This window comes from Leucopleurus acutus, assembly GCF_964270905.1.
Source record: "Leucopleurus acutus genome assembly, chromosome: 16".
NCBI lineage: Eukaryota > Metazoa > Chordata > Mammalia > Artiodactyla > Delphinidae > Leucopleurus > Leucopleurus acutus.
Window position 1 is genome coordinate 58,550,395 of NC_139158.1, and position 14,605 is coordinate 58,564,999.

Here is a 14,605-nt window from a genome sequence, read left to right on the forward strand (position 1 = left end):
CTTGTACCATGATTCCATGTGATCTGCATGCACATTACATTTGAGAAGCAATGCTCTAGAGAAACCCCCCAAGGCTGTTACATACTTGCTCCACCCCTCTCTCCAACCTTCAAACCTACCTCTGGCTCTCTAAAATTTCCAACAGACAGCCTACCTCTTATTTACTGGAGAGATTACAGGGAATCTTGGCAGAATCCTGCTGGCCTTCTCAGCCGTCCATGTTTTTCCTCCTTTCTCAGTCTTCTCACCCATTCTTTTTTCCCCCTGCACCCAGAGAAGCATGTGGGCTCAGGGACCTCTTTGCTCAGTCCCTTCTTCTGCACCTCCTGATGTTGTCCCATGCAATCTGTTCGTGTGTTGACACTCCTTTCCTCTGCTCAGACCTCCCCATTCTTAAAAGAACCCTCCCTTTGTCCCCGCCTCCTCCTCCTCCTACTTGTGCCACTCCTGTTTCTGAGAAAGTTCACAGGCGCACTCCGCCAAGGCTGCCTTGCCAGCCCCCAGCAAGCCACTCTTGAAGCCCTGTTGGTCTGGCTCCCTTCCAGTTCTGCCGCTGTTTGTTCCTCTCTCTCGGCCTCAGGCCCTCTGACCCCCGTGCAGCACTGGGCTCGGCGCACCTGCCTCCTCCACACACCTGGGAAGGCCATCCTGATGACCAGAGCACACCGTCTCTCCTCTTACCCCTGGGTGCGCCCCAGCTTGCTGTGTCCTGCTCCCTTCTCCTTTTCTTCTCTTAGAGAACTCAGGCTTTTCCACAGTTTCAGGGGACATCTTTGGGAAAATGATGTCCTAGTGTGGGCCTCCATCTGCTTCTGTCAGTCCTGAACATCCAATGGTGAGGACAGAGCTGTCCTTGACCCTTGGGGAGGAGGGGAGCACCTGCTTCCAGGGAGTGGCCCTCTCCCAAGTAGCTCTGCCCCTGAGCCGGGGCTGGGGTTGCTTCATCTCCACATGCCCAGCCACGTTCATGCCCATTCCCCACAAACCAGCTCTTCCTCCGGGCTCCCCTGTGTCTGTCCATGACACCTCCTCCTGATGCCCACCAGGTTTGGGGCCCAGGAGTTCATCTCTGATACTTTCCTTGCCTGCCCAATAGCCACCTCTTTGTCAAGTCTCAAGGATTCTCCCTCCTTGTCCTTCTCTCTACCCCAGGGCCCACAGTGAATATCTTTAACAATGAATTTACTTGCCCTCCACTGGACTCCACCCTGGCTTGGAAGAGGAATCTGCCCCAGTCTGAGGACAGCCTCCTTAGCTATCTTCTTGCCCCCACCTGTCTACCCGCAACCACCCTCCATCCTCCTGCCAGTTTTAAAAAGCAAGCCATCACCTGCTTAGAAACTTCCAAGTGTCTCTCTTGGCTCCCCAAGTAGACATTTAGGGACTTAGTTTAGGGACATTCTAGGCCCTCTGATGCCTGATCCAAACGTTCTTGCCAGCTTTCCCTCCATTCCCTTGCTGTGTGAGTCCCTTGCTTGCCTGACACAGAAGATCTACTGTTTTCCAAATGCAGACACAGGTCCCACACTCTCAACTCCGTGCCTCTACTCTGGCTGTGCCCTCCAGCTGTAGTGCCCTCACTTTTGCAACACCTTTCTTCTCTGGGAGGCAACGGGGTCCACATTCTTTTCACGATGATTGAATGGCTTTGGTGTTGCAAGTCTTCATGGTTCTAGAAGGCTCTTCCTAAGGTAGATTTGGGGAATAGGTGCTCAGAATTAACCTGGGCAGAAAGGGGAGTCACTCAACCCAGAGATGGGCTCCTGACTTGTGTGGGTTTCTATCTTGTATTAACCACATGGACTAGAAAGAAACCAACCAAGATGGTGTTTGAGGCTTCCCAGGGCCTGCAGCCCCTGAGAAGGTCTTCTGGGTTAGAGCCGCTGAACCAATGGGCAAGGCCCTGGGCGATGAGAATACCAACTGGGCCCAGCAGGGCAAATTCTGGGTCAGCTTTTGGAGTCAGAGGTAAGTATCTCTGCTTTAGATCCAGGAAGTCTGTTTCTTGGAACTCCTTGTGTGTTTTTATTTTGTATTTTTTTACCTTAGTTCCTTTGACAAAGTTCTCCTCTCAAACCGTTGTAACTTCATGAGAAAGGGATTTGGGGGCCTCCTGTAGCTGTGTTCACAGAGAGCTGGAGGGGTGGTAGTGACAGATAGAGGATGCTGGGTCCAAGGCAACAGAGAATGCCAGTCCTTTATGGCCCAGGCAGAGGCTCACCCCAGGCCACCAGTCCAGAGCCTCTGACCTCATCCTTCTCCATCATGGACATTTGTGCTCATACCACAGGAAGGGTTCTTGTCATGTGCCTGGTGCTAGAGAATAAGCAAAGCCTAAAACACAGGCTGTGTCCTTATGGGTACCACAGTGTGGTGGTGGGAGATGTGTAAACACTCAGTGTCACTCCAGAGTGACCTGGGCTGATAAAGATGCAGGTGCAAATACTGGGACCAGCACAGAAGAAGGGCCTGAGCCTAAGAGGGGAGAAAGCGGTCTTGGGCAGAAGGATCAGCATCTGTAACGACTGGCAGAGCTGAATGAGTGGGTTTGCAGCACTTGCTTCAAGGTAGAAGCTTCTAGCACCTGGAGCATCATGCTTGTGCCTAGGATGCCATGCTGAGGAGCATGGAATTTTTCCTGTAGGCCTGGGCTTTAAAACAATATTTAAAAAATCAACAGAACTCTCTTTCTCTCCCCACCAAAGCGGGGTGCAGCACCGTAGAAAACAAATCCAAAGTGGCACATTAGGCAGAAGTGCCCTTGACCAGACTGTGTGTTGGGCCATAGAGCCCCCTGGAGGCCCCAAAGTGTTAAGCCAGCACTCGGATCCACTTCGTGTCAACTTCCCTGATGGGAATTAAAATATAGGAAGAATTTAAAAATTAAAGCATGCACTAAATATGGCTGTTCGCATAGTTCTGTGAAGAAACAGAAATGGCTAGGGCCATCCCAGAAGGCTTCCTGGTGGGCATGCCCCAGCTCTTAGCCTTCCTCCCTTTTGCCTCCTGAGGTCTTTTCAACTGCTTCAGGAAAACTTGCACTACAGGTGTTATTTGACCTTAGGATCCATCCCATTCCCCGCATCGAGGCTGAGTTATTAAATTTTATATAATAACTCAATGGGAGCCACAATGGTGGACACTTTTGTCAGGAGAGTTGTACTCCCATCTTCAGTCTCTGGGCTGGAGCACAGGCTGTGTGTCCCCTCAATATTCCAAGTTGTTCACACCCCTTCCAATCACAAACCATCTCAAAGACAACCAATCTCAATTTCAGTCCCTGCTGAGGAAGAGGAAAGGAACCATTTCCCTTGTGGAGCAAGATCTGCACAGGGCTGACCCTTTGTTCATCCTCCAGGTTTCAGAGAGGGTCCAGGACCTGCAGGTTTCTAACCTAAATCTGTAACAGCACCAGCAGTATCCCTGGAGGGCTGCCCCTTAGCTACCCACAGGCAGTGGCAGAAAGTCTGAAATGACAGCATCAGCCCCCACCCCCAATTGTGTAAGCTTCAGTCAGCAGGGAGGAAGGCTAAGAGCTGGAACATACCCACCAGAAAGCCTTCTGGGATGGCCCTAGCCATTTTGTTTCTTCGTGGAACAATGTGAACAGCTATATTTAGTGCATGATTTAATTATATATATATATATATATAACTTGGCATGGGGAAGGTCAAATTTCTTTTCTGATTGCTGTGGGGTCAACAAGAAAGGAAGCCATCACCCCTGAAGTGGAGCAGGGTGGGTAGGGGTCAGGGGAATGGAGTGGGTAGGTTGGAGGGGGCCATTGTTCACCTTGTCCTGGGTGAAGTGGGGAGAAGACCTGGCAGAGGCTGATTCTCCAGGAGGCTTAAGCTCATCCACACAGGCCCTTTCCAAGGCCCTTCACAAACTCCTTGCAATGTGTTCCCATGCTTATATATAATTGTGTATTTGTAATGTTGTATTTTTCTTCTTAAAGGGCCACCCTCCAATTGTATAAGCTTAAGCCCCACCCCACCCCTCCCCCAAACCTAAATCTTCCCTTAGGATCTGGAGTTGGGTAGGAACAGTTAGGTAGGCTACATACTCAGTCCCATAATACTCTGTTTCTCCTTGGCCCTGCCTGACTCATCTGCCACCATTTCTTCACCCCAAAAAACATCTGCCACACCCTTCAGAACCCTTCTCCCTAATTAGCCAACTTCCTCATATTCTCAACATATCTTTTAAAGGTTTCTCTCATCTCTAGCCTTAACTGAAACCTGGATGACACCTGTTATGGACTGACTGTTTATGTCCCTTTGAAATTCATATGTTGGAGCCCTAACTTCCAATGTGACTGTATTTGGAGACAGGGCCTGTGAGGAGGTGATAAAGGTTAAATGAGGTCATAAGGATGGTGCCCTGATTTGATAGGGCTGTGCCATTAGAAGAGGAAGAGATACCAGAGCTCTCTCCACCATGTGAGGACACAGCAAGAAGGCAACCATCTGCAAGCCAGGAAGAGAGTCCTCATGTTACCACATTGAACTTGGGTTTGCTCTCCTGATGTGCAGCAAAGCAAATCTACTGACATTGGATTGTGGTGATGGAAAGTACAGCCTTTATTTGCAGGGTGCCAAGCAAGGAGAATGGGTAGTTAATGCTCAAAAGACCCAAACTCCTCAATGTTTTTTAGGGAAGTGTTTTTGAAGGCAACATTAGGGTGAAGGGTTGTGGGGTGCATGATCAGCTCACAGACAGTCTTCTTATTGGTTGGTGGTGAGGTAACAGGGTGGTGTTTTGGGAATCTTAATCATTAATCTTCTGGCTCCAAACAGTCTAAGGTCTTTGTGTTTGTGGTCAGCACTTTCTATCCATTGGGGTCCTGATTTCTGTAAAACAACTCAAAGATATGTGTCAGATTGTATTTTTACCCCTTGAGGAGGAACTAGGGGTCCTGTGACTCTATTTTATGGTTGAACTATTGTTTAAGTTATTATTACTTTTCTTGCTTGACTGATTTTCCTTTATTCTCTGTATTCCCTCACTTCTCTAATTAGTAACTGCTTGAGTCTGCTCTTTGGAATGCGGTCAAGGCCTAGGATACTAAAGCCTTTTTTTTTTTTACAAACAAGAAATGGGGGACCCAGAGGGGTCTGCCACTGGGAAGGTTCTGCAGGCTTCTGCTCGGTTTCACTCACCAGAACCTGAATTGGCTAGCGCCTTGATCTTGGACTTCCCAGCCTCCAGCACTGTAAGAAAATAAATCTCTTTGTTTAAGCCACCCAGTCTTTGGTATTTTCTTATGGCAGCCTGAGCAGACTAAAGCTACACCCTAGGACACCCTTTCTCCTAAGGCTCTTTCCAGCAGTTATTGTTTATTTTCTTTCACCCCATGGCATGTAAGTACTTGGAATTTGATTTTGCCCTACTTTCAAGCTAATAGGTTTACCTGTTACTGTTTCATGGTTGCTGGCAGAAGACATGAAATTCCTGGATCAGAGACAGAGAACTTTATTACTCAAAGCAAAGCAAGTAGCAAAAGCATCATGCTTGCATCAGTTCCTCTTGCCCCCATTCTCAAGTCCCATAGGGGCAGTGTGAAGGAGCCCTGCGGGTGCTCTGCATACAAGTGGGTTTGTGTTGCATCTGAGCAACAGGAGAATGGGGGACCCACCTATTTTATAGAAGGCAATAAACAAGCTCTTTGTCCTGGAGAGAGAAATTGCTTTATTCCTTAAGGTTGCTGTCTGCACACACAACCCTGAGAAATAGTGCAGGCAGAGTGGTCAGGACCTTATATTCTTGGCATGCCACGTAAAAACGTGCAGTGATGCACAGGGCCTGTGGTGTCCAAATTCTTTCAACAATTGGCCCTACACATTCTTGGCTGAACTTGACAGTTCACATGAATATGCCACTCCATTTGCCACACTGTTTAGTCTGATCAAATAGAGGCTGAGACCAAATCTGCTCAATCTGTCTCATACAGAATTTAATTAAGGCTACTATCAATAGAACTTCAAGAAGGAAGATGAGGCTAACCTGAAGTATTGGCTTCAACCATGCCACCCAGGGTCCCAGATTCAGTCATCTGTAAATCCCAAGGGGATCAGTAGGTCTTATTTCAGACAGCCAGGATATAGTCTAAACCCAGGTTATTATCCACTAAAATTCTCACAAGTGAATTTTAGACTGATCTGCTGATCTTTGGTGTCATTGCCAATAATTATAGGAGGCATTAGATGGGCCCAAAAGTACTCCCCATCCCTGATGGAGAGACATTCCATGGCCCACATACAAACACACACCCCAATAGGTTACGTGTCATTCCAGTTTAAGATTTCTTGTTAAATCTGATTTGCATCACCATGTGGTTAAGCCACATGGGTAGTGTCACCAAATAGTTGCAAGTTTAGTTGCCATGTAGGAAGCAAGGCCACTCAGGTGACAGGAAAATTATGTGCATTTGTACCAGTTGGATTGAAACAAGGTTGTGCTGGATGGCTGGATGGTGTGTTTGTACTACCAGCACAGGGAAGGGGGGAGGTTCCATGTTCAAGAGCTGCCACTGATGGCAAAGGGCACAGCCAAATTGTTTCAGACCAGCCATGCCCACATGGGTTTCCTGTTTCCATAGCATGTGGACAGGATGACAAACCTAGAGGGAAGGGATCAGATTGCCAGCTGAAACTTGGCTCATGTGAATGAGGTGATGGTGTTGCTAGGCTGCACTGCTGGATCTAGGGGACAAAGAGAACACTAATTGTCCCCCCTCCCTGTACCTGCTGGCACCTAAGATGTCTTCTCGCCAGTCCTCCATAGCCACGGAAGCAGTGTATCCCACGCCAGTACCCATATCTTCACCTTTTCCCCAGTATTTCCCTACTCATACCCTGACCTTTTAATTGGAGGGGCCAGGTGTGAGGGGAGCAAAATATACAGAGACCCCTTATATTGATATATCCCACCTTGGACTGTGTGGGCCACTGTAGGGGGACTTGGCAAGCAGTATATTCAACCAAGTGGTCATTACATTTATGATTCAGGATCACGTTAATCCCCAAGAGAATCTAGGTGGCTAAACCAGAATTAAGTTTGAACCCCCTAGGCCCCCTTTTGCTAATCTGACACCTGGAGGGTATACCACCTTGGTTAGCCTGGGATTGTTGTTAGGGAGGAAAAAGAAGCACCATGCCCAGGAATAGTCAGAATCCCAAATCTTCCTCCACCCTTTTTGTCCTGATCATTAACGAGGAAATGGCTGAGAGGAGATGATCCTTGTCTGGGGATGGCTGCATTCAGTGACCACACTGCCTCACTGAGGTGTGTGGACAAAAGGAGATGAGGGAAGTAGTCAGAAGTTTTTGAGTTTATTTTTGAGGAGGCCATTCCAGTGCTCAATAATACAGGGTGCCAGCAGGTGGTAGGGAGTATGGCACGGCCATTGGATACCTTGACTATTGGCCCCTGGTTGAGTGGCTTTTGCAACGAAGGGTGCATCACTGTCAGGCTGTAGATGATCTGAAAAGCCAAAAACTTGACATGGCTTAGTTACAAGGGCCACAATGGTGGTGGCCAGAGTCTCCTGATCAGACTAGAACAGCAACACTGTAACTTGAAAATGTGCCCCAGAGCAGTGAGGCACCAACGATAGTCCAAAGAAGGGGTCAAAGGTCTGGAGTAGTCAATCATCCAGGAGTAGGTGGGAGCAATGCCCTGTGCAATGTGGCCTCTTTACTATAAGACAAACAGCTCAACTTTTGGGAGGTGTCACAAGTCTGGTAGGTAGTGGTGGCTTCTGCATCAGAAACATACAGTTCTTTACTTTGTGCCCCATCCATGATGGTGGATGTGTTGCTGCGTCTGGTGCAAGGATGGATCCAGGCAGTGATGGTGGTTGTATGGGCAGTACAGGCTGGATCAGCAGCTTGATTTAAGTTGGTCTTATTAGAGAAGGGCCCTTACCACGGGCATCTCCATGGGAGACCCAGGTTGTCTGATTGGCAGCTGAATTTGTTTCCACAGTTTGCAGCTCCAAAGAAGAATGCCTTTAATTTGCCAGTCTTGCAGACAAGACAGCTAGGCCGTTGGCAACAGCACAAAAGTCAGTAAAAATGTCCTAAGTTTCTTCAGGGGAGGTATTGGCCAGGACTATGAGCACTGCCTTGAGTTCTGCCCATTGAGCAGAATGACCATGCCTGCTTCTGATTCTGCATAGCTGATGCTGAGGTTGAACATGGACATTGCTGGTGTGCTTGAAAACCAGGCAGGCACTTAGGGGACCCTCTGTGAACTGAGGGTCCCATTGAGCTAGCAGTTATGCTTCAGGTGATGAAGTGAGGAATAAAGTTTTTCCCAAAGGGATTGCTGCCACCCTTTCATGTAAAACCCAGATGTAATGTTAGAGCTAGGTCAGGTGTGCTCTTGAATACAGTAAGTCCACTACATACGAACCTTCAAGTTGCAAACTTCCAAAGAGGCGAACGTGTGTTCCCATGTCCAATCATGTAAGTTAGTTCATGCATCTGGCGTACATTGTCACGTGCGTGCATCCTCTACACAAGTGGTCGTGCTTTGTGTACTTTACTGTACAGTATTGTATAGAGTACGGTAGTATAGTATTTTTATTTCAAGCCCAGGATGTACAGAAGCAAGAGTAAAAGCAGTGGTGATGTAGCTGGTACTGCTAAGAAGCGCCAAGTGATAAAGATGGAAACAAAAGTGAAAATAATTGAGAGAGTGGAGTGAGGCAAAAAGATGGTAGACGTCTCTTATTCTTATAACATGAATCATTCAACCATTGGCATGATTCTAAAGAACAAGGACAAGATCATGGGGCATGTGAAGTCTGCTGTGCCAATTATGTCAACAATAATATCGAGGAAGCGTGGAAAAGTGATGGAAGAGGTGGAGAAACTTCTCAGTGTTTGGATACAGGATCAGCATCAGTGTCAAGTCCCACTCAGCTTAATGCTGATTTAAGAGAAAGCTAAAAGCCTTTATGAAGACTTGAAGAAGAAACACAGTGAAGAATCAGAGGGTGCAACTTTTAATGTCAGCCATGGTTGGTTTCATTGCTTCAAGGCTAGAGCCAACCTTCACAACGTAAAAGTAAGTGGCAAGGCAGCGAGTGCAGATACAGTAGCTGCCTGGGAATTTCCTGAAACACTTCCAGAAATTATTGATGAAGGCACATATTTACCCGAGTAGGTTTTTAATGTGGATGAGACAGGACTGTACTGGAAGGGGATGTCAGACCGAAGTTGCATCAGTAAGGAGGAAAAGTTGATGCCAGGTTATAAAGCAGCAAAGGATAGGCTAACTCTGTTGTTTGGTGGCAATGCTTCTGGTGATGTGAACCTGAAGCCTCTCTTAGTTTATCATTGAGAGAACCCCAGAGCCCTTAAAAACATAGCCAAGGGCTCTCTTCCTGTTGTATGGAAGAGTAACCCCAAAGCCTGTGTTACACAGGCCATTTTCCAGGACTGGTTTTTCCACCACTTTATCCCAGAGGTAGAGAAATATTGCTCGGAGAAGGACATCCATTCAACATTCTTTTGCTGCTCGACAGTGCTCCAGGCCACCCCCCCATGCATGGACGACTTTCATCCCAATGTCAAAATAGTGCATCTGCCACCAAATACCATGTTGCTTATCCAAACTATGGACCAGGGAGTTATAGCGACTTTCAAGAAATATTATTTACGTCACACTTTTCGTCAGGCAGTAAAGGTGAGTGATGAATCGGGAACAACTTTGTGACAATTTTGGAAGGACTATAACATCTACAAGGCCATAAAAAACATTGAATTTGCTTGGCGTGAGGTTACGGCTGTCACCATGAACGGGGTTTGGAAGAACCTTTGCCCACAGTTTGTTCATGATTTTCATGGATTTGAGAAGTTGGATGAAGAGTCCAAAGAAGTCTTCAGCAACTTAGTGACCCTCAGCGAGAAGCTGCAGCTTGTTCCACAAGAGGACGACTTCATTGAACTCTTTGCTGCGCAACACGAGGGGCTTACTAATGAAGACCTAATGGAATTGGAGGCCCAGAGAAAGCATGAGGAGAGACAAGAGGAAGAAGAAGTAACTGAAGAACCGAAGAGATTCACGACACGGGAAATAGCAAGGGGGTTTTCTTTATTTGAGGAGACACTGTTAGTTTTTGAGGCACAGGACCCGAATGTAGAATGGTACATGAAGTTTGCAGGAGCCATTCAGAATGCAATCCAGTGCTACTGTGTCATCTATGACGAGAAAAAAAAAAAAAAAAGAGCTGCTACCCAGACATCACTGGATCCTTTTTTCAAGAGGGTAGATAGAATTGAATCCAGCAAGGAACCAGAACCTGTGCCATCAACGTCAGGCGTGAGTGAAATTGCAGCTTGCCCTCCATCTCCTATTGCTAATGATCCTTCAACTCTACCATCTCCCACCTCCTCTCCCTCCTCCAGTCAGTGACTCTTCTTGCCTGTTCACTAGATGCCAGCCCCTGTATTCCAGCTGTTGTACTCTACTACTGTACTTTTCAAGGTACTGTACTGTAAGATTAAAAATGTTTTCTTTACTTTTCGTGTTTGTTTTTTATGTATTATTTGTGTGAAAAGTATTATAAACCTATTGCAGTACAGTACTATATAGCCAATTGTGTTAGTTGGGTACTTAGGCTAACTTTGTTGGACTTATGAACACATTGGACTTCTGAACGCGCTCTCGGAATGGAACTCATTCATATGTAGGGGACTTACTGTATAGCATTTCCATTTGACTAGCAAGGCCTTTTGTGTTCGTCCCTGGATAGCCACCAAATCCAAGTTTACCCATCCCCAAATGGGAATGTCAGGTTGAAGAGTCACAGGACATCTATGGGTCAGTAAGTAAGAAATTAGCAGGTTCCAAAAGGAATGTACTTGGTGACTGTGTCCAAAAGGCGATGCTGTTGTGCGGGAAACTGGCCTCCTCTGAGTAATCGTGACCACTGAGTCTATTTCTTCCCGTTTTCCTTTCTCTTCTTGGAAGCCTATAGGGTTTCTCCTGGACCATCTTGGAGGATTCAGGAATCACCGCCGTACATACAGCAATCCCTGAATGAGCGAATCCCCTCTGACACTTATGGGCATTCACAGTACAAACCTGTACAAACATCAATACCAATTATACTTCCAGCAGTGGCAGCTCCAACAACAGTACACTGAATTGACCCAAAGGACCCACCGTAGGGCCAATTTAATTTCCTGTCCCCACTTTAAACTTTGCTCATAGCCCGTCAGCTGAAATTGGGTACTTTTTTTTTCTTCCAGTTTTATTGAGATATAATTGACATTCAGCACTGTATAAGTTTAAGGTGTACAGCACAATGCTCACATACATCGTGAAATGATTATCACGGTAAGTTTAGTGAGTATCCATCATTTCATAGAGATGCAAACTTAAAGAAATAGAAAATATTTTTTCCTTGTGATAATTCTTAGAATTTATTCTTTCATATATAACATACAGCAGTGTTAATTATATTTATTGTGCTGTACATTACATCCCTAGTACTTATTTATCTTATGGCTGGAAGTTTGTACCTTTTGACTACCTTCATCCAATTCCCCTTTTATACCACCCCGTCCCGTAACCACAAATCTGATCTCTATTTCTATGGATTTGTTTGTTTGTTTTTGAAGTATAAGTGACCTACAACACTATGTGAGTTCCTGTTACACGACATAGTGATTTGATATTTCTATAACATTTCAAAGTGATCACCAATATAAAGTCTAGTTACAATAAAGTCTAGTTACAATATGTCACCTTACAGACATAAAAACCTTACAGAGGTTTTTTTTTTTTTTTTTCCTTTTGATTCTCTGGAAATTTTAGTTTGTTCTGTCAATGAAACTCACACGGCATAAGGACTTAGGCCCTCAGGCTAGGCAAGACATCATGGCCCTTGGAAGAAGCACCAAGGCTGCCTGCAGGAGACGGTAAGATGGACTCTTGGTGGGAAAGGAATGAGCTACACAGATGAACCAAGGGAAGGTTTTAGGGGTCAGGGCCGAAGTGAAAAGGGGGATTAGGATGGACTGCCATAGCCTTAACCTAGTGCTTAAAAAGAAAAAATACCCTTCCCTTCGGTTATTAGGGAGAGGTATGAGTGGAGGGGTTTCTTATTGCTTGCCCCTCCATGGACCTATAGGATCTGAGAGCAGGGGAGAAGAATGCAAGCAGGCTGGTAGGAGAACCAGAGTGAGAAGTCACACAGTTCCCTGGGTGGAGGAGTCAAACCCTGGGCTTGGACTTCAGCCCCAAGGGCCAGAACAGCATCTCTTTCTTCTGAAGAGGTCAAGTCGCCTGAGCTCACGGGACTAGGAATGTCAGATTTCCAGCCCCTCCCGATCCATGGTTGTTGGGATTCCCTTGTGTCTCAAAAGCCTTGGAGCAGTAAAGAAAAGTTTCTCTCCAGGAATTTCTTTCCCAGTCAGTAAGCAGCCAACTTTTCTGGCAGAAATGTCCTTTCTGCCCAATCTGCCCCCAGGAGGGTGGGAATGTGGCTAGCCCTCAGGAAGTGTCCCAGAGGCTCATATGGCCCAGGATGGAGAATGTGCACCTTCTTCAGAGGCTCAGAACTCCCACTTGTCCACCTCCAGCTCTTCCAGGTTTGTTACCAGGCCAAAGATTCCACTGTGATCCTGAGACTGGCTGCCTTCAAAATTGGTGATGGGGTGACAGGACAAAGCAACTCAGGCAAAGCCTCTGAGGCACGTCGCTTGATCAGCTTGAAGAAAGAATGGTTCAGGAGGGTGCAGGCACTTGGTCTTACATCTGGGTTGTGCTGAAGGCACTGCTCCACAAAGTGGTAGAAGTGGGGTGAGAAGATGCGGTGATAGGGGTGGGACAGTGAGTTGCCATTGGAGGTCCTGGGGGTGCTGGTGGTCAGGCTATCACTCAGGCCAGAGTTGGCCACTGAGCACGAGATGCTTATGGTAAGCTCCTGGGCAGGGATGGTGCTGGTGTCCAGCAGGCAGGGCACAATGCCGTTCAGCTTCTCCAGTAACATCTGGGGGGCAGGCATATCCTTTAAAGGGGACATGGCTATTGGCCAGTTCACAGGCTGTGATTCCCACACTGTAGATGTCAAACTTGGTATCATAACCCTGAAGATTCTGCTGGAGGACCTCTGGGCTGAGCCAGGGCAGAACCTTGATACTGTACTTGGTAAAGTCATGGACCACACGCTGCTGCTGCCCATGGCTGATCATGCTGCTTAAAGATTGCTGCTTAAACCGGACAGGTAGACCTTCCCATCTGTGGAGATCAGAACGTAGGTGCGTGGCTTTGACACTCCTGTGCATATATCCCATGTGGTGGATGTAGTCCAGGGCCTTGAGCACCCCCTGCAGGATGTAAGCAATTCCCAGCTCATTCATGCTGTCCATGAAGTGTGTACAGATGAGGTCCTTTGCAGAGACATATGCCATGAATGATGTGATAACCCACAGCTCATTGTCTGTAATAAAGGTGGCTTGATGTGGCAGGATATTGGGATGGCTGAAGATCTTAGAGACATGGAGCTCCCCTTGCAAGTATGTCACCAGCTCATTGGAACAAGCTTCTAGGTTAATCCTTCGTACAGTCACATACTTTCCCATTGGTTTGTACCTTGCTAGATTCACTGTCATCAGGTCCTCGAATCCTTTGCCTGTAACGGTGAGTAGCTCATAACACCCTCCCTCTGGCAGAAAGCTACTCATGATCTCCTGTTTAGTGAAGGATGCTATCGACTCTGAGCTTGCCTCGTTGGTCTCCAAATGGTTCCAAATCTCTTAAGCCCTCAACAATGAACTTTTCCGAGACCAAATGGCTAATTCACTCTATTTACTTACAAGAAAAGACATGAGTTCCTAACATGTAGACCTACTTTAATTTCAAAAATTTAAACCCAGCTCCACCTCCTTGGTTTAAGGCTGTGCCAACACCAGGCCAATTGCTGGGAGGCCAGAGTTATTGACAATATTCCCCATACTGTACATTTCATACCACTGATTCATTTATTTTGCAACTGGAAGTTTGTACCTCTTAATCTCCCTCACCTATTTCTTTCCTGCCTCCACCCCTCTCCCTTCTGGCAACCAACTCTTTGTTCTCTGTATCTATAACTCTGTTTCTGGATTCCACATATAAGTGAATTCATACAGTCTTTCTCTGTGTGACAATTTCACTTACCATAATACCCTCTAGGTCCGTACATGTTGTTGCAAATGGCAAGATTTCATTCTTTTTTATGGCTGAGTAATATTCCATTTATTATATATACCACATCTTCTTTATCCACTCATCTAAGTGGACACTTAGGTTGCTTCTATATCTTGGCTATTGTAAATAATGCTGCAATGAACATAGGGGGACATATATCTTTTTGAACTAGTGTTTTTATTTCTTTGAGATAAATATCCAGGAATGGAATTGCTGGTTTATATGGTAGTTCTATTTTTAATTTTTTGAAAAAAAAAAACTCTCCATACTGTTTCCATAGTGGCTGCACCACCACCAATGGCATACAAGTGTTCCCTTTTCTCTGCATCCTCGCCAACACTTGTTATTTATTGTCTTTTTGATAATAACCATTCTGATGAGTGTGAGGTGATATCTTATT

General features: G+C 46.3%; 1 pseudogene across 1 annotated transcript; it reads right to left on the minus strand.

Annotated features, from left to right (window-relative positions):
- Positions 1 to 12,572: 12,572 nt before the first annotated feature.
- LOC309973230 (STE20-related kinase adapter protein alpha-like) lies at positions 12,573 to 13,800 on the minus strand (annotated as a pseudogene). Its single transcript has one exon. The product of its transcript is annotated as an STE20-related kinase adapter protein alpha-like (transcript).
- Positions 13,801 to 14,605: the final 805 nt, after the last annotated feature.